Raw genomic sequence first — 19,560 nt, forward strand, 5'->3', positions numbered from 1 at the left:
TCAAAACACTAATATCACGCCTTTGCCTCGGAGTCCGGCATTTGGGTCCGCCCCCGTGCCGCTGGCTTATGACATTTACAGTCCCATTCCTGGAATGAATAGTTTTCTTCCAATTAAACAATGACGTTAAAATAAAAAAATATATTTAGCCTGAAATTTGCAATTACACATATTTTGATTATTTAAATGTGTGCATTTTTATAGGAGATTTTAACAAGCAAGTCACGGATTTACTGGAATGTAGAATTGGACTTTTTCAAGGCGATGTCGTGGAATTGGCCTTACCGAACCTCCGGTGAAAGATGCAGGAATTTTCTCCGTTTTTTGGAGGAGGAAAGAGCTTCAGGACACAACAGACATATTTACACAAGGGATACACATCATTCCTGAATTTCAAGACAAACCAAACCAAAGCTTTAGAAAGACAGTCAGCTCTGCTTGTCTTGAGATTCGGCACATACTGCGTCTGTATTGTGTACGGATGTTTTTTCCCAACTGAGTCTTAGAATTAATTTCAACCCAATTCTATGTGACACTGGATTGAAAGATTTAAGCTCATTTAAAAGCTGTGTTGCGCGATGTGGAGTAACTTTCAATTACAGTAAAGTAGGATATCATAGGCAACATTTATCCATCGCTATGTTTGATGATCTTTCACTTTCTCCGATAGGAGCACCAAAGAAACAGGACTGCATGGAGGAAGAATCCATGAAGACTTCTCTCGCGCCCGTGTCCTTTGGTTAGCTTGCAAAGCATTGGAAAAAAAAAAATGTAAAAACAATAAAAGAATTTGGAATCTTTTTTGTTGGTGTTAAACATGAATGAATGTTGTATCGTGTGTTTGCAGGCTTTCTGCAGGTTTAAAAAGGCTCATTCATGAAATGAGCAGCAGGAGTGTATGACGCAAGCTCATTACTAGATCACTAAATTTTGATGACTGAAATTGCTTTTTATTTTATTATTATTCACATTTATGATAACCTATATGACACTACACTATAAAACCCTACGGGTTCTTTCAAACCTCAACCTTTTGGAAAAATCAAGACGATGGCGTCAAGATAATAAAATTGGGATTGGCCCATTGAAATTTTAACGTTTCAAATTAAGGCTTCAAGACAAAGTAAAGGTGCCAAGAAGTTCGGGTATCGAGACGGGGCTGGGGTTTTAATTAATATTAGGGTTTAGAATTTGAGTTAAAATCAGCGTTAGGGTTTCAAAGCTTTTGAACCAGGATGAGGATTTCAGTTTGGGTTTCAAAGAAGGATTATGATTTGGAAGAGCATGAAAGTTTCAAATCAGGATTTCTAAAACAGGCCTTGGAACGCCTCAGGGTACCTCTGGAAGAGCTGGAAGAAGTGGCTGGGGAAAGGGAAGTCTGGGTATCCCTGCGGAAGCTCCTTCCCTCGCGAACAGACTTGGAGAAGCGGTACAAAATGGATGGATGGATGATCTGACTTGTTTTTGTCAGTGAAAGGTTCCTGAATCCAATTGTAGTTTCAAATCCAGGGTGAGTGTACGATTTCACAGTTTTGCGACAAGCGGTGTGAGATGTGCAGCCATGATTGGCCTAGCTGTCATTTTCGTCACTGTCAAGCTGGAATGACCCTTGGAACACATGAATCCTGAGTCTTGGTCACTTGAGACGAGTGTTTAGTTTGACATTTGCAATTACAATCTAGCAAAAACGCCTTTTAACAACTTTTGAAATGTAAATATCACAAATTATAATTATCTGGGTAGAACAAATACATACTTGATAAGTCGCTGGAGGACAGGGTGGCATCATCTTTAAAGTGGCATCTTCACAATTGGAAAGCATTCAGTTGATTGTGTTAACGTGATGGGTCATTAAGATCTGTTATTTAAAAAAAGGGACCCAAAAAAACCCAACAATGATATTGAGCGGCACAAAGTGCAACCGCTCAGCCAACAAGAATGTGGAGACACCTTTACTGTTTGTATTAACGTGAATATTTTTGTATTTACCCATTCTCTGAGCCGCTTATCCGCACAAGGGTCCCGGGAGTTCTGGAGGCCAACCCAGCTATTGTTGGGCAGGAGGCAGGTTACACCCTCAACCGGTTGCCACCCAATCGCAGAGCACATGGAAAAAAATACACTCGTATTGGTTTCAGCCCAATTCTTTGTGACACAAGATTAAAGTGTGAATGTCATGCAAACATGGAATCCAGAGTTCTTCATCCTGCAGTTAGCCTTGATACACATGATATAGAACGTCAGCATCAATTGGCGTTTAACAGTAAAACCCCAAAAGACATTCCACATGATCACTTGAATGTTTTTCAATTATGTATGTATTTATTCATGAATGGTATGGAAGCCAAGTGAAGGACATCGGCGAGAGAGAAGTCTTCATGGACTCTTCGTTGTTCTCCTGCCGCCTTTGCTCTTCTGTCGGAGAAGGTGAAAGAACTTCAGACTTCCAACATGCTACTGGGTCGATATTACTTATCGACTGTTCTGAAAATGCAATTTACTCCGTGTCACGCAGCTTTTATATCAGTGATTCGCAACCTGTGTGCGTTGGCACATTGGCGTGCCCTGATTGCTCTCCAGGTGTGCCGTGGGAAATCATAACATTTTAAAAATGTGTTACTGTATTTCCCGGAAATAATGTACCTTTATCGATTCATGCCATTGAGGCATCGTGACACACCGAACAAGTAAATGCAATTGTATTAGATGGCAGGAAGTACGTAGCATAATTCATGTAGCCACTTTATGTGACATGTTTTTTTTTTGTTGGGGTGCCGTATGAGTTTTTAATTGAAAATATGTTCCTTGGCCAGGAGCGAAAATTCTTGATGGGTGCTTCACTTTGTTTGCAGATTGGTAACATCAGAATTCATGTGCAATTCAAGGTCCCAGACTGAAGTTCTGTTTGTCCTTTCTGGAGCTTTGATTTGGTTTTCCTTGAAATTAAAGAAGAACGTGTATCCTTCTGTAAATATGTCCGTTGTGTCCCCAAGCTCTTTTTTCCAAAGTCTCAGAGAAAATTACAGCATTTTTTGCCTCAGCTCGAGTTAGACTAATTCTATGACATCAATTCGCTGTCTGAAATTTACCGTCTGTGCCACCAGGCAGGGTTACTTCAGGTCAGAACCAAACACCCACTGAATGTGAGTATGTGACGTCACATGACTAAGAACTAAGAATAAGTAACTGGGTTGGCTAGCTGTTCAGTTCTGACCTGAAGTCACCCTGCCTGGTGGCACATACGGTGAATTTTTAGACAGCGAATTGTAGCCAGATGAATCTCAGGAGACTGAAAATATTGCAAATGAAATTTTAAAGGTTTAACTCTTTCCGGGCAGGGGTTGCACATTTGCAAGAGGTTTAATATAATCGAAAATTTTAAGTCCAGAGTATCATTTTCTGAAAGTTTCAGATTTTTCTCTCTGCAAAATTGTATTTGGTTCAGAGAGGGTTAATATTTTTACACGGCAAATTTGTTAATATTGAAAAGTTAAACTGAAATACCCTTTTTGAAAATGTGATCACTTTGAAATAATGTGAATATTACGACATCAAATTTTCGGTGGCATTTTTAATTCAAATCCTGGTGGCACAGATTTACGTCCATATAAAAAAACGTCTACGAAGAAAAGGGATAGTAAGTAACAGGGGTGAGTTTTGAGAATAATATTCACTAATATGCGAAATATAGCTACGTAATGCTCATGGCATGTGGAGACCAAACAATATGGAGTACAAGTCATCCCCTCCTCCCAAAATCTGCTTCATTCGCTTCTTTATTTACATCCTGTAGATCATTTGTGCCGCTCGTGAAAAAGCAATACTCACCGAACGTGCGCCTGAGCCGAACCCCTTCATCAGTGGTACTGGCAAACATCGACAGAAGCCCAGTCGACCCCACTGACCAAAACCCATTCTACGACCAAAAAAGAAGGGTGATGATTACCATTATGACTATGTTAACCATCATTGTGTTTTTTTACTTAGTGTTTTGAAATATACAGCCCAATCAAATGAGGGTCAAGCCTTCCCAATTGACTGAATCAGCTAATCCATCCATTTTCTGGGTGGCCTATCCTCACAAGGGTCATGAAAGTGCTGCAGCCTATCCCAGCTGTCATTGTGCAGTAGGCGAGATAGACCCTGAACTGGTTGCCAACCAATCGCAGGGCACATCGAGACAAACAGCCGCACTCACAATCACACCTAGGGGCAATTTAGAGTGTCCAATTAATGTTTCATGTTTTTGGGATGTGGGAGGAATTTGGAGTGCCTGGAAACCCGCGCAGGCACAGAGAGAACATGCAAACTCCACGCAGGAAGGGCTGGGATTAGAATCCCGGTCCTCAGAACGGTGAGGCTGACTAACTTGTTGCGACACCGTGCTGCCTCTTTCAGACCTGGCTTCAATGATTTTTTTTTTTTTTTTTTTTTTTTTGGATTTGCAGTTTCTTAAACTTTAGTTGAATACTTTGCTATTGGACGGCAATGTCGTCCATAGCTGCAAAGATAGTTCTGGTAGGAGTTTGGGCCATTGGCAGTTTCCATCTGGAGCTCTTCGAGATCAGCGTGGTGCTCAATACATGTGCCTGAAGAACAAGCAGAACAAAAAGATCTCATGGACATCAGTCACCCTAAAAAAAAAAATGTTGAAAACCAATGAGGGAGAAAAAAAAAATCAATTAGTATGTCTCGGCTTATATTTTGAATGAGTTCAAACCACACATTTTGAATCAAGTCCAATCAACAGTATATGGTTTTACTCTACTCGAGATATTTTTGAAGAATGAAAAAAGTATATCCTGCACAACATGAACAAATCAGTCACCCTAAGAAAAAAAATAATGTTGAAAACCAATTTTTAAAAAAAATCATTGAGTATGTCTCTGATTAAATTTTGAATGAGTTCAAACCATGAATCGACCGTTTTCAAGTTGTCAACCTTTTCATATCAAATGCTTTCTTGAAATGAACCTCCCAAGGAAATGAGCAAAGATATTTTTCAAAGGATGAAAAAAGTATATTCTGCACAACAGAGTCTCAAACATTTTTCTAGGTGTAAAGACGTGAGAATAGTCATTTTCAAACTCGCCTATCCTGGTTAGGGTCGGGGGCCGCTGGTATTTCCTTAAATCTGAATCTTTACAAGGTCACATTGATTGAAATGAAAGACTATTTCAACTTGAAAAAAAAAAAAAAAAAAAGCTCTTAAACGGGCAAATTTAAATTTGATCTTAAAACACTTATTTGAGCTCATTTAATGAAAGAAGTCTCAAAGTACTAGTCAAAAATGAATAATTACATTGTAAAATTTGTTTTCTGTTTGTCCTCACTACTACATCCCATGCAAAGATCAAATAAAACTCCAGGCTCTCTCCTCTGTTATTTGCTCGTCGCGGGGAACCTCAGCAGAGGCTGAGTTCGCTCAGGCCTCGGCCGACTTTTGTCCCGTCCAACAAGCGATTCGCACTCACCGGCTGTCAGGAGCAGGAAAACGCTCAAAGCCAAAAGCCCCAACTTCATTGCGCTGGTCAACGTGAGTAGCCTGTTACGCATTAGTTTATTTATATTTGATTTTGTTTTTTGGAGCATAAAAAAAAATCAAGTAACGTACAAAAACACGTCCACCTACCTTGTGGACTTGGAGGTTTCAGTGTGTGCTGTAAGGGTTTCTTGTCGCGGTTTTAGCACAGTTTAGTCAGTTGAGTCATTGTGTTTACACAACCACTGACTACTTTCCATTTGTGGAGCGGTCACCCCAAAGAAGGAGCCACCTTTGTCTTCCAGCATCTCATCACATATTTGTCATCAGTCCAGATCATTAGCAGTGAGATTTACACTTCAAAAGTTGTTGTTGGAAATGTCATCAAACTGCCTCACCCATTTTCAAGTACAAACCCACATTGAGGGATGCCATCAAGCTGAAGAAGGAGCCCCATCGGGCATTTCTGGCCTGTGGGACTAACTAACTTAACCCCTCGTGCCCCGGGGGTGGATGAGATTCACCCGGAGTTTGTAAAGGCGCCGTATGTTGTGGGGCTGTCCTGGATGACATGCGTCTGCAACTAGGGTGATGGTCCCCCTTTTTAGGAAAGAGGACCAGAGGGTGTGTTTCAACTATTGGGGGATCACCCTCAGCCTCCCTGGTAAGCTCTATTCAGGAGTGCTGCAGAGGAGAGTACGTCGGGAAGTCCAATCTCAGATTCAGGAGGAGTAATGTGGTTTTCGTCTTGGCCGTGGAACAGTGGACCAGCTCTACACCCCCGGCAGGATTCTAAGAGCATGGGACTTTGCCCAACCAGTCTATATGTGTTTTGCGGACTTGGAGAAGGGGTTTTACCGTGTTCCTCGGGGAGTCCTGTAGTTCTGATCCAAGAATAGCATATCAGTCCTTAGTTTCCATGATGAATGAAAACTGGGCCATTGCTGATTTGGTTCTTGTTTTGATCAGTGGAAATTGTCATAACCAAGTAGATTTGAGTTCAAATTATAGCTGAGGGTACTGTTTCACAGTTTTGTGACAAGTGCTGTGAGAAGTGCGGCCAAGTTTGGCCTAGCTGTCATTTTAGTCACTGTAAGGCTCGAATGATCCTTGGAACACGTGAACCCTTCCTGTTGGTCCCTGGAGACGGGTGTGGCAGTTTGACATTTGGAACTACGATCTGGCAAAAACACGTTCTAACATCAACGTTTGAAGTGGAAATATCACAAATTATAATAATATGGTTGGAGAACAAATACATACTTGATAAGTCGCTGGAGGACAGGGTGTCATCGTCTTTTCATTGGCATCTTCACAATTGGAAAGCATTCAGTTGATTGTGTTGACATGATGCATCACTAAGATCTGTTATTGAAAAAAAAGGGTCGCAAATATCAATAATTATATTGAGAGGCTTACTTTGCAACAGCAGAGTCAACAAGGTATGGAGAAACACCTTGACTGTTCATTTTATCATGAATATTGATTTATTTATCCATGTAACCCTCTTATTTGAATGAAAGTGTAGCCTACACCTTTCATCAACCTCTCGGTGGTGGTGGCACATCGGAATGAAATTTTGCAGTTTTTTTTATAACCTCTAGATGATAGCACAGTTATAAAAGGCAAAGGTTTTTTTTTCCATTACTTAATATACAACATGCAAACCGATCCAAAATTTGTGGGAAATAAAGACAGAACATGATAATAAAACAACAACAACAACGGGACAAAGACCAGGTACCTTTGCGTGGTGTCCCACGAGGGGCTCTCCTCCTGGGGAGCCTTACGAAACCTGGTCACTTCATTCTGACTTGCGCCCTTTTCTGTGACTTTGCTTTGGTCACCTGTACTGCCTGCTAACGGGGATTCCACAAGACCTGCACCGGCAAGACCCGATAGTCAAAGGGACTTCAAGGCTTTGTTTGCAGTTTCTGATCGGGTTCTCCCCCGCTACCCCCGGTGGCACAGGCTGGTGGTCACAGCGCCCCGTCTACCTCCATATCTTTGCTACTGAGATTCTCTCGTCATCATCTTCTCTTCAGAGGACTACGGAGCATCCCACATGTGAGTCTAGCGCTTCTGAGGACCATCCTCGAGTGACTCAACAACAACAGCAACAGCAACAACAACCATGACAAAAGTCAGAAGTTGAGTTTCACTCTTAGGAAATTGGCCTTGCTTTTGTCAGAAGGCACACTACCCAGGCAAAAGAATTGAAAACATTTCAAGGCAGAATCAGGGTTTGAAATTCGGGTTCAAAATAAAGTTGAGGGCTTTAAAGTTACGTTTTTGAGCCATGATTACTGTTCCATGAGGAGTTTTTTCTGTCTCTATTTCCATTAATGTGTTTTGCTTTATCTTGTGCCCTTTTTTTGTCATTTTTAAAAATGTTGTTTTCAAACTGTTGAGTATCTTTTTGAAATGTATTATTATTAAAAATGGTGAGAGTTATCATTATGATCAACCGTGTCAGAACTGCGATGGTTACATGGTGCCTTTCCAGTTGGAAGGACCCTTAGGGCAACGTGAAGACTTCGTGTTTGTCCCTGGAGATGGGTGAGGCAGTTGGATGATTGGGATGGTGATCTGGCAAGAACACATAAAACTGTACCCTCTCACTTGAACTTTTGAAGTCCTAATCTCACTATTATTAATTATCTGGATTGATGACAAATACATATTTGATCAGATCCTGGAGGATAAAGGGCGGCCGCATCTTTCAGTTGACATCTCCACAAATAGAAAACAGTCAGCGCTTGCATAAACATGATGCAGGAATAAAAGCTGCGATTAAAAAACTGCGACGGTTACATGGTGCCTTTCCAGTTGGAAGGACCCTTAGGGCAACGTGAAGACTTCGTGTTTGTCCCTGGAGATGGGTGAGGCAGTTGGATGATTGGGATGGTGATCTGGCAAGAACACATAAAACTGTACCCTCTCACTTGAACTTTTGAAGTCCTAATCTCACTATTATTAATTATCTGGATTGATGACAAATACATATTTGATCAGATGCTGGAGGATAAAGGGCGGCCTCACCTTTCAGTTGACATCTCCACAAATAGAAAACAGTCAGCGCTTGCATAAACATGATGCAGGAATAAAAGCTGCGATAAAAAAAGTGACCGCTAATAAACTATCATTGAACGACACAAACCGAAACCACCGAGCTTCACAAGGTATGTGGACACATTTTTAGAATTTGAATTTTAGAATAAAGTGATACTTTATTCGTGGTTGTTGCAAGTAAATATAAAATCAAATGTAAAATTATAGAAATAAACTAAGGAAATGTCTGTGACAGGCGACTCATGTTTACCAGCACGATGAAGTTGGGGCTGTTGGTTTTCAGCGTTTTCCTGCTCCTGGCAGATGGTGAGTGCGCGTCTCTCATTGGACGCAGTAAAAGCCAGCCGAGGCCTGAGTGAACTCAGTCTCCGTTGAGGGCCCTGTGACGAGCAAGTCACACTCAAGAGAGTCTCGAGTATTACATTAAATTTGGTACTGCCGGTCTTGATGGTGCTACGTACTTGGAACGCCAAGTACAATTTGAGGTGGTAATTGCCGTAAAGCTTTAGAACCACGTGCACATGGCCATGAACCATGATCTTTATCATTAATTATACTTTGTTGATCATATCTATCACACCAGTAGTGACTATAAATAGCGTGACAACTCTACATGTTTTGCTCGATTCCCAAAATGACGGAATTTCTACGTTGCTCGATGTTCTTGTGTGTTTATGTCCAAAATGTATATTGTATCTCCAACTACCTGAAACAAACTACTTGTGTGTTTTCAACATACTTGACCAATATTTGTTTTGTTTAATCATTCAGAGGAATTTTTAAAACTCAGTTTAAAATTTGGTTTTGTTATTTTCTTTTGTGTGCCACAGATCCATTTGATTATTATTATTATTTTTTTTGTGCAAAGTTGCTGAACTAAATGACATTTACAAAGCTCTACAGAAAGGCACCATTGATCTGGACCCTCAGTCTGACTCCTGCCAGCAACAACCTGGTGGACCTGGCTACTCCACCCAGTCATGGTCCTGCCGGTTCCAGCGCTGGCAGAGCAGGTCCCCTACACACCTGCGATAATGAATCCCAGTACTTATAGGACCAAGCGGACGGTCTGGCTTTCCCAGATCGTTGCCATTGATGCCTCGTTCCCGCACATCCTCTGCTCTGATCTCGACTCCCGGTGTACCGACCCTGTAAGCCTGACGTCATTATCACTGGTGATCTCTTGGACTGGCTACCTGGTTACCGACTCTGGACTGAATCAAGATATTACCGGAACTGCCTCCACGTTTCCTGAGTCGTGCATTTGGGTCCAACTCCGCGTTCTGGTTATGACAGAATGATCTGGCAAAGACATGGACCCAGCCGACTCAACTGAGATCCATCCCACCCTACAGATCCAGGGTGGCCGCACAGGAGGCTGCTCTCAAGGTAATGAATCAGGGACTACTCAAAATATGCGCTCGTTTGGAACTATGGCTCACGTCCAGGACCAGTGCTGCCAATGTCAGTCAAACAACGCCCACCGCCGCTCCGACTCCAGGCCTGTCCGTGCCCGCCTTCCCGCCGGTCACGGAGGTCCAGCGGTCAGTGTGCACTCCACTCTCTCTGTTGTTGTTGCAAGCAAATATAAAATCAAATGTAAATTTGTAAAAATAAACTAAAGAAATGTCTGCGACAGAGAACTGCGATGGGTACATGGTGCCTTTCCAGTTGGAAGGACCCTTAGGGCAACGTGAAGACTTCATGTTTGTCCCTGGAGATGGGTGAGGCAGTTGGATTTTTGGGATGGTGATCAGGCAAGAACACCGAAAACTGTACCCTCTCACTTGAACTTTTGAAGTCCTAATCTCACTATTATTAATTATCTGGATTGATGACAAACACATTTGATCAGATGCTGGAGGATAAAGGGCGGCCGCATCTTTCAGGTGACATCTCCACAAATGGAAAACAGTCAGCGCTTGCATAAAGATCATGCATTAATAAAAGCTGCGATAAAAAAAGTGACCGCTAATAAACTATCATTGAACGACACATACCGAAACCACCGAGCTTCACAAGGTATGCGGGCATATTTTCAAAAGTGTTACTTTATTTGTAGTTGTTGTAAGCAAAAATAAAATAATGGAAAATAATGGAAATAAACTGAAGAAATGTCTGCGACAGGCGACTCATGTTTACCAGCACGATGAAGTTGGGGCTGTTGGTTTTCAGCGTTTTCCTGCTCCTGGCAGATGGTGAGTGCGCGTCTCTCATTGGACGCAATAAAAACCAACCGAGGCCCGAGCGAACTCAGCCTCTGCCGAGGGCCTCCCCTCGTGACGAACAAGTCACGCTCAAGAGAGTCTTTAGTGTTATCGTATTTTGTTTCTTTCCAGAGGGTTAGAGAAACTCCAACATAAGAGATAATTTGAAACCCGAACATTTTCATGGGAGAATCCCAATTGTATTGTCTTGCCCCTTGAGGTTGGAAGTACCCAGGAACATTTGACAGTGTACCAATTTATTGATTATCTTAAATATGAACAATAACAATTGAAAAGGCCCAATCATAAATTAAAAGGCGATTTCGTTCCTCAAATTTTTGTGATAAATTAATGAGCTCACAGCATGCACTTGTAGTGTACCAGAGTCCTTCAACCTGCAGTTAGCCTTGATACACGTGATATAGAATTTCAGCATCCATTCATGTTTAACAGTAAAACCCCAAAGACATTCCACATCGTCACTTGAATATTTTTCTATTATGTATGTATTTATTTGTGAATGGTTTGGAAGCCAAGTAAAAGACATTGGGAGAGAGAAGTCTTCATGGACTCTTCGTTGTTGCACTCCTGCCGCTTTGGTGATTCTGTCGGAGAAAGTGAAAGAACTTCAGACCTCCAACATGCCACCGGGTAGATATTAATTTTCATCTACTATTCTGTAAATGCAAAGCACTTCATGTCACACAGCTTTTAAATCAATGATTCTCAACCCGACAAACTTTGTGTGCAGATCGGTATGATCAGAATTCATGTGCAATTCAGGGCTCCAAACTTCAGCTGTGATTGTCCTTTCTGGAGGTTTGCTTTGATTTGCCTTGAAATTCAGTAAGAACGTGTATCTTCTTCTTTTCCTTTCGGCTTGTCCCGTTCCGGGTCGCCACAGCGTGTCATTTTTTTTCCATCTAAGCCTATCTTGTGCATCTTCCTCTCTAACCCCTACAGTCATGTCCTCCCTCACAACATTCATCAACCTTTTCTTTGGTCTTGCTCTCGCTCTTTTGTCTGGCAGCTCCATCCTCAGCACCCTTCTACCAATATACTCACTCTCTCGCCTCTGAACATGTCCAAACCATCGAAGTCTGCTCTCTCGAATCTTGTCTCCAAAACATCCAACTTTGGCTGTCCCTCTAATGAGCTCATTTCTAATCCTATCCAACCTGCTGACTCCGAGCGAGAACCTCAGCATCTTCATTTCTGCCACCTCCAGTTCAGCTTCCTGTTGTTTCTTCAGTGCCACCGTCTCTAATCCGTACATCATGGCCGACCTCACCACTGTTTTAGAAACTTTGCCCTTCATCCTAGCGGAGACTCTTCTGTGACATAGAACACCAGACACCTTCCCCCAACTGTTCCACCCTGCTTGGACCCATTTCTTTATGTCCCTACCACACTCACCATTGCTCAGGAAGAACGTGTATCCCTTGTGTAAATACGTCGGTTGTGTCAAGAAGCTCTTTTTTTCCAAAGTCTCAGAGAAAATTACAGTTTTTGCCTAAGCTTGAGTTAGCGCAATTCTATGACATCACTTCAAAAGAGTACAATTAGTGATCCCAGTAAATCAGTGATTTTAGCTTGATAAAATCTTCCAAGAAAATCCACATATTTAAGTATTCAAAATATAGAGTGCTGAATTTCAATCATTTTTTTTTATTGTTATGCCATTGTGTCTGTCTAATGTCGACGAAGAAGGGGACTGTAAGTAACAGGAGTGAGTTTTGAGCATAATATTCACAAATGTGTGAAATATAGCTACGTAATGCTCATGGCATGTGGAGACCAAACAATATGGAGTACAAGTCGTCCCCTCCTCCCAAACTCTGCTTCATTCATTTCTTTATTTACATACTGTGTATCATTTGTGAAAAAGCAATACTCACCATACCTGCGGAAAAGCCATGCCCCTTAATCAGTGGTAATTGCCAGCATTGACAGTAGCCCTGTGGACCCCACTGACCAAAACTATTTCTAGGACCAAAAAAGAAGGGTGATGATTACCATTGTGACTATTTTAAGCGACGCAACCATCATTAGGTTTTTACTTAGTGCTTTGTAACAGTCAGCCCAAATCAACCCAATGAGAGTCAAGCCTCAGCTAATCCAGCCATCCATTTTCTGCACCGCTTATCCTCACAAGGGTCATGGGAGTGCTGGAGCCTATCCAGCTGTCATTGGGCAGGAGGCGGGATACACCTTAAAGTGGTTGCCAGCCAATCGCAGGGCACATCGAGACAAACAGCTGCACTCACAATCACACCTAGGGGCAATTTAGAGTGTCCAATTAATGTTTCATGTTTTTGGGATGTGGGAGGAATTTGGAGTGCCTGGAAACCCGCGCAGGCACAGAGAGAACATGCAAACTCCACGCAGGAAGGGCTGGGATTAGAATCCCGGTCCTCAGAACGGTGAGGCTGACTAACTTGTTGCGACACCGTGCTGCCTCTTTCAGACCTGGCTTCAATGATTTTTTTTTTTTTTTTTTTTTTTTGGATTTGCAGTTTCTTAAACTTTAGTTGAATACTTTGCTATTGGACGGCAATGTCGTCCATAGCTGCAAAGATAGTTCTGGTAGGAGTTTGGGCCATTGGCAGTTTCCATCTGGAGCTCTTCGAGATCAGCGTGGTGCTCAATACATGTGCCTGAAGAACAAGCAGAACAAAAAGATCTCATGGACATCAGTCACCCTAAAAAAAAAAATGTTGAAAACCAATGAGGGAGAAAAAAAAATCAATTAGTATGTCTCGGCTTATATTTTGAATGAGTTCAAACCACACATTTTGAATCAAGTCCAATCAACAGTATATGGTTTTACTCTACTCGAGATATTTTGAAGAATGAAAAAAGTATATCCTGCACAACATGAACAAATCAGTCACCCTAAGAAAAAAAATAATGTTGAAAACCAATTTTTAAAAAAAATCATTGAGTATGTCTCTGATTAAATTTTGAATGAGTTCAAACCATGAATCGACCGTTTTCAAGTTGTCAACCTTTTCATATCAAATGCTTTCTTGAAATGAACCTCCCAAGGAAATGAGCAAAGATATTTTTCAAAGGATGAAAAAAGTATATTCTGCACAACAGAGTCTCAAACATTTTTCTAGGTGTAAAGACGTGAGAATAGTCATTTTCAAACTCGCCTATCCTGGTTAGGGTCGGGGGCCGCTGGTATTTCCTTAAATCTGAATCTTTACAAGGTCACATTGATTGAAATGAAAGACTATTTCAACTTGAAAAAAAAAAAAAAAAAAAGCTCTTAAACGGGCAAATTTAAATTTGATCTTAAAACACTTATTTGAGCTCATTTAATGAAAGAAGTCTCAAAGTACTAGTCAAAAATGAATAATTACATTGTAAAATTTGTTTTCTGTTTGTCCTCACTACTACATCCCATGCAAAGATCAAATAAAACTCCAGGCTCTCTCCTCTGTTATTTGCTCGTCGCGGGGAACCTCAGCAGAGGCTGAGTTCGCTCAGGCCTCGGCCGACTTTTGTCCCGTCCAACAAGCGATTCGCACTCACCGGCTGTCAGGAGCAGGAAAACGCTCAAAGCCAAAAGCCCCAACTTCATTGCGCTGGTCAACGTGAGTAGCCTGTCACGCATTAGTTTATTTATATTTGATTTTGTTTTTTGGAGCATAAAAAAAAATCAAGTAACGTACAAAAACACGTCCACCTACCTTGTGGACTTGGAGGTTTCAGTGTGTGCTGTAAGGGTTTCTTGTCGCGGTTTTAGCACAGTTTATATTGAGTCATTGTGTTTACACAACCACTGACTACTTTCCATTTGTGGAGCGGTCACCCCAAAGAAGGAGCCACCTTTGTCTTCCAGCATCTCATCACATATTTGTCATCAGTCCAGATCATTAGCAGTGAGATTTACACTTCAAAAGTTGCTGTTGGAAATGTCATCAAACTGCCTCACCCATTTTCAAGTACAAACCCACATTGAGGGATGCCATCAAGCTGAAGAAGGAGCCCCATCGGGCATTTCTGGCCTGTGAGAGTATCAAGGCAACTGATAGGTACCAGCTGCCCAAGCGGAATGCAGCGGCAAAAACCAGGGCTTGGGAGGATTTCGGTGAGGCCATGGAGAACGACTTCAAGATGGCTTCGAGAAAATTCTGGTCCATCGTCTGAAGTCTCTGGAGGGGGAAACAGTGCACTGTTGACACTGTGTAAAGTGAAGATGGGGCACTGCTGACCTCACCACGGGATGTTGTGAGTGAGTGGGGCGAATACTTCAAAAACCTCCTCAATTCCATCGATATGCCTTCCCATGAGGAAGCTGAGTTCGGGTTCTCTGAGGCGGGCTCTTCTATCTCTGGGGTTGATGTCATCCAGGTGGCAGGGTCCCGGTGGTCGATGAGATTTGCCCAGAGTTTCTAAAGGCTCTCGATGTTGTGGGGCTGGCCTGGATGACACGCCTCTGCAAGATCGCGTGGACTACGGGGACAGTGCCTCTGGATTTGTGGACTTGGGCTGTGGTCTACCTTTTTAAGAAGGAGGGTGTGTTCCAACTATAGGGGGATCACACTCCTCAGCCTCACGGGTAATCTCTATTCTTGAGTGCTGCAGCTGGACTCTCTCGGATTGGGAAGTCCAATCTCAGATTCAGGAGGAGTAATGTGGTTTTTGTCCTGGCCGTGGAACAGTGGACCAGCTCTACACTCTCGGCAGGATCCTCAGAGCGTGGGCGTTTGCCCAACCAGTTTATATGTGTTTTGTGGACTTGGAGAAGGTGTTTGACCGTGTTCCTCGGGGAGTCCTGTAGATCTGATCCAAGAATAGCATATCAGGCCTTAGTTTCCATGATGAATGAAAACTGGGCCATTGCTGATTTGGTTCTTGTTTTGATCAGTGGAAATTGTCATAACCAAGTAGATTTGAGTTCAAATTATAGCTGAGGGTACTGTTTCACAGTTTTGTGACAAGTGCTGTGAGAAGTGCGGCCATGTTTGGCCTAGCTGTCATTTAATCACTGCAACGCTCGAATGATCCTTGGAACACGTGAACCCTTCCTATTGGTCCCTGGAGACGGGTGTGGCAGTTTGACATTTGGAACTACGATCTGGCAAAAACACGTTCTAACATCAACATTTGAAGTGGAAATATCACAAATTGTAATGATCTGGGTGGAGAACAAATACATACTTGATAAGTCGCTGGAGGACAGGGTGTCATCGTCTTTTCATTGGCATCTTCACAATTGGAAAGCATTCAGTTGATTGTGTTGACATGATGCATCAGTAAGATCTGTTATTGAAAAAAGGGTCACAAATATCAATAATTATATTGAGAGGCATAATCTGCAACTGCCAAGTCAACAAGGTACGCAGAAACAACTTGACTGTTCATGTTATCGTGAGTATTGATTTATTTATCCACCCATCCATTTTCTGAGCCACTTCTCCTCTCAAAGGTGACGAGAGTGCTGGAGCCTATCCCGGCTGTCTTCGGGCAAGAGGCGGTGTACACCCTGAACTGGTTTCCAGCCAATCGCAGGCCACATAAAAACAGGCAAATCACACTTAACGGCAATTTAGAGCAGGGGTCGGGAACCTTTTAGGCTGAGAGAGCCACAAATGCCAAATATTTTAAAATGTAACTCCAAAAGAGCCATATAATATTTATACAAGTTTATTTGCCCAGAGTAGAATAACTCTCTGAATTGTTTTAAATAACATTATGCTGTTGTTAACCAATGATGACAAAAGTACTTCTTACCATTAATGCGACTTCTGGTACTGCATGGTTTCGTAGTCATTTCATACGTGATTAGATCAAACTCCATGAAGCCGTTGAGACTTCCATCCGTCATACGTGAACGTAGGTTGGTTTTAATGTTTTTTTTTTTTTTTTTTAAACATTCAAAAGATTAAAACATTTTCAGTCCACCAATACTCACACGCCACAGAGCGTTGTATGTGACGGGAACTATGGTGTAAGTTTTCAAAATCATCTGGTCTAATTTAATCGTTTAATTTTTTTAATTCCTCCCCACATCTTTTGTACATTTGATTATCTTGTCTTTATGTGAAAAGTTGTCAAAAAGTACACTGTCAAGATCAAGAATGACCAGTTAGGTAAACTCCCCATCTATGAATGGCTTTCCGTTTCTCACAATTGCCAAAGCACCAGCAAAGCTTTCTGAATTCCAGTCACCCTGTTGTATCTAAAGACGGAGTTGCTGGTGACGATCTTGGACTCTGTACAGTAGCACCTGACATCCTTTCTTCCTGCTGTCTCCTGCAGAATATTTTGATCCAATGATCCAACCTCTAGGTGGTGGTGGCACATCGGAATAAAAGTGTACAACTTCTTCATAACCGGTAGATGATAGCACAGTCATAAAATGTGAAGGTTTTTTCTTTATTTTTTTCCAATTCCGTATACACAACATGCAAACCAATCCAAAATTTGTGGGAAATAAATTAAGAAAGAAGATGAATAGAACAATACAGAAGTTAGATTTTAGTTTCACTCTTAGGAAATTGGTCTTGCCTTTGTCAGAAGCCACCCTACGATTTATTTCTGGCTCTATTTCCATTAATGTGTTTTGCTTTATCTTGTATCCTTTTTTTGTAATTTTTAAAAATGTTGTTTTCAAACTGTTATCTTTTTGAAATGTATTATTATTACAAATGGTGATAGTTATTGTTATGATCAATCGTGTCAGAACTGCGATGGTTACATGGTGCCTCTCCAGTTGGAAGGACCCTTAGGGCAACGTGAAGACTTCGTGTTTGTCCCTGGAGATGGGTGAGGCAGTTGGATGATTGGGATGGTGATCTGGCAAGAACACATAAAACTGTACCCTCTCACTTGAACTTTTGAAGTCCTAATCTCACTATTATTAATTATCTGGATTGATGACAAATACATATTTGATCAGATCCTGGAGGATAAAGGGCGGCCGCATCTTTCAGGTGAGATCTCCACAAATGGAAAACAGTCAGCGCTTGCATAAAGATGATGCATTAATAAAAGCTGCGATAAAAAAAGTGACCGCTAATAAACTATCATTGAACGACACATACCGAAACCACCGAGCTTCACAAGGTATGTGGACATATTTTCACAAGTGATACTTTATTTGTAGTTTTTGTAAGCAAAAGTGGAAAAAAAAATGTAAAATAATGGGAATAAACTGAAGAAATGTCTGCGACAGGCGACTTATGTTTACCAGCACAATGAAGTTGGGGCTCTTGGTTTTCAGCGTTTTCCTGCTCCTGGCAGACGGTGAGTACGCATCTCTCATTTGACGCGATAAAAGCCAAACGAGGCCCGAGCGAACTCAACCTCTGCCGAGGGCCCCGTGACGAGTAAGTAACACTCAAAAGATTCTCGTGTATTACACTGATTTGTTTCTTTTCATGGGGGTTTAGTATTGATGAAGAAAAAAGAAAAAAAATGGTAGCTCAATAGTTTGTTTTTTTGATCCACTTTTTCCCAAAGATTTCAGACTTTTATAATGTATTTTTTTTACACAGTCTGAAGACAATGGTAATTCTTAAATTTGTTATATTGTTTCAGAAAGCGCAAAATATTTTCATCATTATTTATCAATTTGTTTTATATTTTAGTGATGTTCAATACTTTTTTGTACATTTTAATTCATTTTGATAACTAGAAATTATTTGTTGCTGCACTTTACTGTTCTTGTCCTATTTTTACACAGTACTATTGCAGATTTCTAATCAACCAAAACTAATAAACAACACTTATACAGCCTACATTGTGTACAGATTTATTTTTGCTACTTTCACACAATGTTTCGGATTTATACTATTCTGTGTTAAGTAGAAATACATAAATTGTATATAAAAAAAAATCGTATCCTGGCCTGCAGTGTATATAAAAATTCAAATTGTAGCAGTGCATGAATAAAGAAAAAAAATGAAGACTTCCACCATACCAGCCTCTTTTGAAGTGAAGATATTTACTGACTATTTTTATTCCTATTCTCTTTAAACATTTCTACTTGAGGTATTAATTTTCACAGAGCGCTACTCTTCACAAAAGAGGCAGAGGATTTTATCTGAAGTAGGCTTACTGTGCTCCTGAAATGGCCAATTTTAGTCCTCACGAGGGCATCGTAATCAGACGTCAAGAATAACAGTCAATGTCACAATGTTGTTTTTTTTTTGTTTTGTTTTTTTGTTTTCCTGTAAGTGGTCATTCAAGTCTGCCCTCCAGTGGACAAAAATAGCAAAAACTGTGTCCTATATTTTGCTGTATCATATCGATCACACAACTAGTGATTGTAAATAGCTTGACAACTCTCTGCATGTTTTGCACGATTGCCAAAATTACAGAATTTCTCCATTGCGCACCGACTCTTTTCCTGCGCGTTTATGACCAAAATGTATACGATATCTTGTCATAGTAGCTTGTTTCCTGCTGTACTAGAGTATCTCCAACTACCAGAGACAAACTACTTCTGTTTTCACCACACTTTACCAATATTTTTTTTTCTGTTGTTTCATCAGTCACTGGAATGTTTTTCAAACTTGGTTTAAAATTTGGTATTGTTATTTTCTTTTGTGTGCCATGGATGCATTTGATTATTATTATTATTATTATGTTCATGCGCAGTTGCTGAACTCAGTGACAATCACAAAGATCTTCTGAAAGAGACCGATCATCTGGGCCGTCGCTTCGGGTACTGCCAGCTAAAGCCTGGTGAACCTGGCTGCTACTCACGTGCTGACCCAAATCGGATCTATATCAAGAGGTACACATTTGTAGTTCTTTTTGAAGCAAAGATTATAGTTCAGA

Source organism: Syngnathoides biaculeatus, chromosome 13 (genome assembly GCF_019802595.1).
Source record: "Syngnathoides biaculeatus isolate LvHL_M chromosome 13, ASM1980259v1, whole genome shotgun sequence".
Lineage (NCBI taxonomy): Eukaryota > Metazoa > Chordata > Actinopteri > Syngnathiformes > Syngnathidae > Syngnathoides > Syngnathoides biaculeatus.